This window comes from Palaemon carinicauda, chromosome 33 (genome assembly GCF_036898095.1).
Source record: "Palaemon carinicauda isolate YSFRI2023 chromosome 33, ASM3689809v2, whole genome shotgun sequence".
NCBI classification, from domain to species: domain Eukaryota; kingdom Metazoa; phylum Arthropoda; class Malacostraca; order Decapoda; family Palaemonidae; genus Palaemon; species Palaemon carinicauda.
This window is the reverse complement of record NC_090757.1, coordinates 8,004,580-8,013,214: the sequence shown is the minus strand read 5'-3', so window position 1 is coordinate 8,013,214 and position 8,635 is coordinate 8,004,580. Positions and strand designations below refer to the sequence as shown.

At 36.5% G+C, this 8,635-nt stretch overlaps 1 long non-coding RNA gene across 1 annotated transcript; it reads right to left on the bottom strand.

The window, feature by feature from the left end:
* Positions 1 to 673: 673 nt before the first annotated feature.
* Positions 674 to 1,414, bottom strand: LOC137626059 (uncharacterized). The gene is made up of 2 exons (XR_011040970.1): positions 1,197 to 1,414; positions 674 to 875 (listed from the first exon to the last, which is right to left on the bottom strand). It is a non-coding gene; the product is annotated as an uncharacterized lncRNA (long non-coding RNA).
* Between the last annotated feature and the right edge of the window lie 7,221 nt (positions 1,415 to 8,635).

Here is an 8,635-nt window from a genome sequence, read left to right as displayed (position 1 = left end):
TCGCGCATAGTTCACGCCGCCCAAAATTTTGAACATTTCAAAATTCTCATCACAACATGCCACAATGTCACGACAGGTTCACGACGAGTTCACTCCAGTTCACGACGAGTTCACACCAGTTCACGACTCGAGTCGTGACAATGCGTGCCACAAATTCGTGCAAGTGTCAGGTTACCTTTAGGTATTCTGGACAGAGAATGAATATCATAAATTGATGTTTGTTACATATTTAGATTGTAGAATGTGTCTCGTTAGATGTATGAAGGACATGATGATATCGTAGTGTTATACAGGATGAGACACCTTCCTGGATAGTGCGTCAGTGCACCAAGAGCCGCAGATTAAGTAATAGGAACCCGTCTGAGGGCATCCCTTTCGTACCCGTACCTACGTACACTCGACCTTTATATAACTAGAAATAAAATCAACTAATGTATTATGATGTTTGTGAGCATGGAACATAATATATTTGTGTTTGTATGAAACTTTTGAAAGTGAATGAAAACAAAAGTTGTTTGCGCCTATTATGCGGCAAACCTGCACCTCGAAAAACTTATGTAGAGTTTATAGGAAGGTAGTACAGGAGATATCCATAATGTGCGACATATGAACTAAACTTTATATATATACTTATTCACTTAAACAAATACTTAGGAAAGTAATTTAAACAGCCTTAAACACACAAATTAATATAATTATTAACACCTTACAATTAACAATAAACACGCTGAAGGTGGCAAGCCAAATAGTACATTCGTATGTTAGACCGGTTTATAATTAAATAGAATTCCTGTTGACGAAAGGACCTCATCCAAACGTAGGCGAAGCGAGAAAGTCCTATTCAGTGAATATGTTTAGCTCGTAACCACTCTGTCCTAAAAATATGAACAATATCACTATTAGTGACATGGAAACAGCAAGTCAAATTAAATTTCCCCAGAATTATTCAAAATTAAGCTGCAAAACTTTTACAGGGCTTCGCACAAATAAAAATTAACCAAAGCCATAAACATAATAAATGCAACCTTGGACACAAATAACCTGGAAATTCTATATGAATAAATTGACTCAAAAGGACCAAGAATAGTTATTTAATAATTAAGGATTTAGCAAGACCTTTACTTAAATATAAATGAAAGTGCTGGCAATAACAAGGAATCGAACTAAAACCCGCTTCCTTCAGTTGAACCCCATACCTGTTATTGTCCAGAGAGGCATATAAGTGGAAGTGACGACGACATTCACCACAAGAGCACGTTGCAGAAAAAGGAGCCAATTTTTCGACACATCAAGCTAGGACTCCACTTGGGCTCAATCACACATAACGATGCTGAATACATCACAGTAAACCCTTGGCCATAACTCGAGAACGAGGACTTCAGAACTGTATACGTCTCTACGTGGCACATGGTCGTGGTAAACTAATAGAAGAAGATGTCCAGTGGTCCAGTGGGGTTTTTACAACATCCACATATTGTACATATTCCTCACTGTATAATTATTGATGAAGAAACACATCTGCGAAAAACACTTGAAAAAACGAAGATTAATAATTTCACAGAAGGCTTAGAGGAGGAGTTGCTGCCATACTGCCGACGGAGAGATGTCTCTGCTTCTGTCTTACAGTACATAACCATATCGGCTTGTATAGTTATAACAAGGTAATAAGGGAACCAATGGAAGTGGGTTAAAATGAAAAACAAGCTAATTCAATACCAACTTAAAACTATCAAACAACCACCTACTCCCTTTGAGTCAAAATACAAAGTTAATACAAACAAAAATGAAAAGTTACGAATTATATTCGTAATTTTCTGGACATTGCAGGCCAGGGATACAATTTTATATGTAAATTGTATAAGAATTCAATCAAACTTAATCTAAATATTCAAATATGCTCGTGTTCGCTGCTCACTTAATATCGCAGCCTTCCTGCGAACACGAAGATTATTAGTGTCATTATTTTGTTCAACATCAGGGGTAGGGATACAGTTATCTTCACACAAATCCTTCACCTCTAGATAAGGAATTAAAGTCGAGATGTGACGTTTTATAATTTCCTTGGTCTTACCCTTTAAAAGGGTCACTCCAGTTACCTCACCATTGCTATTGACTTCTAGTTTCTGGACAATAGCCATAGGATAGCTGCTAGGTTTAGTGTTAAGTTCCTTTAAAAGGACTATGTCCCCTACCTTAATATTATGTTGCTGGGCTGGACGGTACCTATCCTTCTTATCAACTGCTTGTGACAAAAGTGTCCCCAGAAACTCCGAATGATAATTCTCAATCAAATTTTGCCTAACTTTACGAAGTTTCTCAAACTCATCATTGATACGACTAGTTGAACTAACTGGTGCTTGCCAGTCTGGATCATTGGGCATTCCTTGCAGTGAAGGAATTAGGTTTAAAGAAAGAGTATCGTATCCTCTTATCAATTTCTCTGGGGTTATAGGTTCGGGTACATCATTAACATTAGCTTCCCTCAATCCATTTTTGAATGCAATAGGGCGCTTATTAACCAGATGTTTAGTGTGTTCTACAACAAATTCAAACTCTGCAAAAGATAAAACCCAATTCTTAATAGAACCAAAGAGCAGTCTTTTTACCATTTTCACACACGTCTCAACCAAGGAACCGAGTTTACTACAACCCTTAAAGTATTGTTGAAAGGTTAAGGGTTTCACATTGTTCTCCTCAAAGTAAAGCCGAGTCTCATGATCACTGATAAAATCATGAATTATGTTGGCGCCTGTAACAAGCTGAGAGCCTAGGTCACTGACAACAAGCTGTGGTACTCCATAATTAAAACAATGAAGTTGAAAAGATCTTAAAAACTCTTTGACCGAGAGGTCATTACATATCCTGAGATCAATTCCTCGACTCCAAGTACATGCAAAAATAAGTAACCAAACCTTTTGAGATTCAGAGTCCGTTTTAACTGTAAAAGGACCAAGGTAGTCAATAAAAACATTATTGAAGGGAATAGATGGTGGGTCAGATCTGAACTCTCTATAAACATTTTGATTCAACTGGAAAGTTCTGTTGTTGAATCTCCTACAATGAACACAAGATTTAAGAATTTTCTTAATGGTAGAAAAGTGTTTAGGAACATAAAACGTACGTCTAATGGCAGACAATACAGCATAACATCCAGAGTGGGATAATTTCGAATGAGCATCAAGAACAATTAGTCTAGTTAAAGCACTATCCCTCGGCAACAATATAGGAAATTCATTTTGACCATCCCATGTCTTAAACTTACTTTTCACCCTAATAACGTTATTATTGTCAAGAAAAACATTCAGTTGAGTAACTATCTTAGGTAGGTCTTTAAGTCTAACCTTTTGATCCTGAAAATACGAAAAAACTTCAGGGAAAAACAATTTTTGCTCTGTAGATATAATCTGGGTAAGGGCCTGAGCAAACAGGTTACTATTAGGTGATTTAGGACTGACTTCTATCCCTATCTTCTGCTTCCATTTCATAACACACCGCAAGACTCTTCGGTGAATCAAAACCAATCTCCTGAAATCAGAAATATCATTAGGGTCTATTAAATGAGCATTTCCGGAACTATTTGGCGAATGTTCAGAATTAATTCCCACATATACATTATGATCGATGACAGGAGCCATTTTGTCAACAGTCAGTGGATTAGGAATGACAACAGATAATTCATCTTCAGTCTTAATAAAGTTTGAATCTGGTCCAATAAGAAAATTTGTTTTCATAAGAGACCTATAAGAAAAGGGGCGAGTAGTGCTGTCTGCTGGGTTTTCTTTTCCTGAAACGAAACAAAACTTAACAGGGTACTTTTCACATAGCCTCTGGATTGAATTAAGCCTGTTAGTGGTAAATACACCAAGTCTCTGCATTTTTTCCATCTTGGACACACAAGAATTGAGCCAATGAAGTGAGCATATTGAATCAGTATACAACAGTAATTGAGATATGTTAATTGGCTTCATACACACATCACCTGTAAGGTCTCTGTGTAACTCCATTAAGCTTTCAACACCAAACAAAACTGCATTAAGTTCCAATGACGGAATCGACTTATTCTTCAAATGTGTATTAACCATACGGTTTTTAGCTTGTAGGAAACAACACTTTTCACATAGCTTGTAGGAAACAACACTTTTCACATAGCCTCTGGATTGAATTAAGCCTGTTAGTGGTAAATACACCAAGTCTCTGCATTTTTTCCATCTTGGACACACAAGAATTGAGCCAATGAAGTGAGCATATTGAATCAGTATACAACAGTAATTGAGATATGTTAATTGGCTTCATACACACATCACCTGTAAGGTCTCTGTGTAACTCCATTAAGCTTTCAACACCAAACAAAACTGCATTAAGTTCCAATGACGGAATCGACTTATTCTTCAAATGTGTATTAACCATACGGTTTTTAGCTTGTAGGAAACAACACTGATTTGTCTCAACATGACATATAAAAACTACAACACCATAAAGAGAACGACTGGCATCTGTAAATGCTATTAGTTTGTATTCACCGTCCCTAGAACCAACAAACCTTGGCACTCTTATTATGGGGGAGGAATTTGCCTGCCTACACAAGTTTTTCCATTCACGAACCCAGTCATTATTAAGAGGTTTGTCCCAATCAAGATCTTTACAACATTGGAGCCTATGCATGAATAACCTACTCCTGTTCATGAGTGGCAAATTAAACCCAAAAATATCGAACTGTGCAGCTATGGTGGTCAAAACCTCACGTTTAGTACTGGCATCAGCATTAAGATTGATAGGCTTGGTGAAAATTTCATCACTTATCCTATTCCATGTTAAACCAAACAATTTATTCTCTATAGGTGTCTCAATTTTCATATCTTTATCAATTCTACTCTGCAAGGAAATATCATTAGTTATTAACTGCTGCACTGAAAATTTAAAGGACTCGAACACCTTAGGTAAAACCGAATAAGCCCACTGAAGGGTATCAAGATTGTCACAAGAATAGGCTCCGTTGTCCATGTATGTTAATGAATAGATCAACTTCTTACATTCTTTTAATTTGTCATCATCTTTATCAGAGTTAATAATCAATATATAAAAAAGTGATATCATAAGGAGAAAAGGACTGCAACGTAAACCAAAACTTAGTCTGACATTGCGAAATGCAACCAGGGTATAATCATCTTTCCTAACATTACGAAACCAGTAAAATAGAAGTTTTGCCTGATCGTTCTCGCTCAAAGTCAACATATTGAATGCCTTTTTCAAATCAAATGTCAATAATTTCTCGTCGAACCGAAGATGAATGAAAGCTGACAACATTTTCTGGTTCAGATTAGGGCCTGGGAACATACACTGGTTATGGGACAAATTCAGACCTTTATTAAGTTCATTTTCACTCAAATTCGAGAGATAAACTATCCTACATTTCTTTGTCTCACGTTGAGGCTTGAAAACAGCCATGTGGGGAATGAAAGAATAATTTGGGTGTTCTAATTTAAATTGTTCAAGATTATCTACAGGTTCAATAATACCCTCGGCTAACTGATCTCTGAAAGTCTGATCCATCAATAGCAAATTACCTTTATCTTTCTTGTGCTTCTTTAATGTAGACTTAAAAATTAATTTAGCTAACCTCTCATTCTTAGAGAGTAAATGAGATAATTTACCATTCCACAACAAAGGAACCCTAATCCTGCCATCTGTTTCCCTGAAAAGATTTTTTAGCGTGAAATCAATTAACTTCCTATTCAGATCAGTTGTCTGCTCATCACATTCAGGCTGATCATAATTAAGATAATTACGGCATTCTGCCTCAAGTATATGGTTAGTGGCCTCTCTTAACTTTTCCTCTATGACCTTGCCTTTAGTGTTCAATACATTAAAGTTACAACTAGTAGCAATATTACCAAAATCAAGGTCTTTAATTTCCTCACTAAATGAGGGACTAAAATAATCACAACCCAATAAAAAAGAATGTGTGCATATACTTACAGAGGAGTCCACAACAGGGAAAGATAACAATGGCTCACTGGAATCAGTGTTCATGCAATAGAAATTACTGTCGCGAGTCTGCAAATAATCCACATTATTGATCAATCTGTCAAGATTTCCTGTTAGCATAATGCCATGTAACGTATCTATATATACAGAGGGGTCATTATTGCCAAATACAACGTCTTTTCCCAACAAACAATGAGAAGAATCTGAACCTAACAAGACATCAATGTCACTAATTTCACTAGATTTTGGGTCTAGGAAGGAATCAGCAAAGGAATAACCTCTATCTTTAAAGGCTTTAATAACCTTCCCTAAACCAGGTAAGGACAACTTTATATTTATCGAGGGCACAACCATAGCAAAAATCTCAACTACACCAGTGGTTAAAGTAATAGGCAACTGTACTATTCTAGTTTTATAGACCTTGGGACCATTAAAACCATTAACTGTCGAGTCAACGTCATTGCATATAACTTTAAATTTACCAAAATTGGCTAGTCTCTCCGATACAAAAGTGCTTTGTGAACCGGTATCCTTGAGCCCTCTGAATAATCTCCCTTGACCTGAAACTTGGAAAGTAAAAGTTGGAAGTGCAGATCTACTACTACAATTAGGCAGTATGGCTACTCCACTATTCGTCGCTGTTTTAACTGTAGCAGAACTAGACGGCTCATTTTTACTTTGGGTGGAGCTTGTCTTTATGCATAAAAAGGAGAAATGCCAACCGCCACAATGATAACACTTTTTGCGAAACCTGAAAGAACATTTAGTAGTCGGGTGCATAAAACTTGCACATTTTACACAGCCCTTACACTCTGACAATTTCGATACTTTCTCCTGTGCAGTAGGGAAATTTGGACATTTGGAAATAAAGTGATTATTATCCTTTGAATCTACCTTTTGGCACAAGTTGCAACTTTTTGATGCATTGTTAATATTAGAGTCTACTTTGATAGCCAAACTAGTCGAAGTATCCTGCAGATTCTTCCCTTGAAAATTTCCAGAAATAGCGGGACCTTTAAACTTTGAAATTTTCTTAGCATTCTCATACCTTTCAGTGGCAGTAAAGAAGTTATCCTTAATATCCTTACAGCTAGGACGAGTTTGATTGGTAATCTGAACCAACTCTTTCTTAAATTGTTCATTAAGGCCTGACCATGCAAAATACTGTATAAAATCATCTGCCGTTATTTCTAGTGTACCAACAGACTGCAATATAGTCCTGAATTTTGAAATATATGAATATGGATCATCTGAAAGCCCTAACTTAAGTTCTGTCAACTACCTGATCGTGTTTACCTTACGAGTGCTTTCCGAAGCAAATGCTGCCTTCAAAAGCTCTACTGCATCATTAAAGGTTTGCTTGTCCGCCTCTAAAGAATCCAACAATAATTTAGCACGACCGTCTACTTGCTGCTTGAGCAACAACAAAAGATCGCGATCTGGGTATGTAAAGGAACTAGTGGTACTTAGGAATTCCTTAAGAAATGACGTGAAGTCCTCGTTTTCTTTACTGGTAAACCTGGGCAAAGGAGCAGTTGGCTGCTTTAACAAAGAACGAGCATTATCAATGCTAACATTCGAATGATTAGAGAGAGAAGCAGGCAGCAAAGACAAGCAAATCTGGATTCTATCCTGGTAATCCTGACATATGTCACTCTCTGTATCTAAAGCCGCCTCTGTTACCCCGTCATCTGAAAACTTCAATTCAAAAACATTTTGGTCCAATTCCAATAAACTCTTCTGGTAGTTAAGCAGAAGACCCCTTTCGGTCGTTTGCAAGGCTGGATCTAAACCCCTGTAATTATCACGTTTATCATAACAAACAGTAACTTTTTTACGAACCGTTTTGCGCCTGGAAATTACAGCTTTTAAATCTGACATTTTAATCTAGCAGAATAAAATTACCTAAACAAAAGCAAAGGATAGATCATGTAAATCTATATAAAAATAATTGAACGCGAATTAGTAACTTTAAATGGAGCTAAACAAACAAACTGCTACATTCAATAAACACTGAATTAAACACGTGCTAAATATAAGTACGCCAAAATTACTTTATACATGAAAACAAAAAGTACTAAATTACTATAGACACGTAAGAAATAGTAGAATGTCACCGAAAACAAGCACGTTACAATATGCTAATTACCTCACCGCATAAGACACGATATTTCGCGATCTATTTATATTAGCGTTTAACAACAACTAAAGAAAAATTACTGAACCACTGGAAACCCCCGCAACGAGCTATACCTGACCGTCAACACTTGCCACCTTCTCGCTAAAAATCCTGCCACGGTCGCCATGAACTAAACTTTATATATATACTTATTCACTTAAACAAATACTTAGGAAAGTAATTTAAACAGCCTTAAACACACAAATTAATATAATTATTAACACCTTACAATTAACAATAAACACGCTGAAGGTGGCAAGCCAAATAGTACATTCGTATGTTAGACCGGTTTATAATTAAATAGAATTCCTGTTGACGAAAGGACCTCATCCAAACGTAGGCGAAGCGAGAAAGTCCTATTCAGTGAATATGTTTAGCTCGTAATCACTCTGTCCTAAAAATATGAACAATATCACTATTAGTGACATGGAAACAGCAAGTCAAATTAAATTTCCCCAGAATTATTCAAAA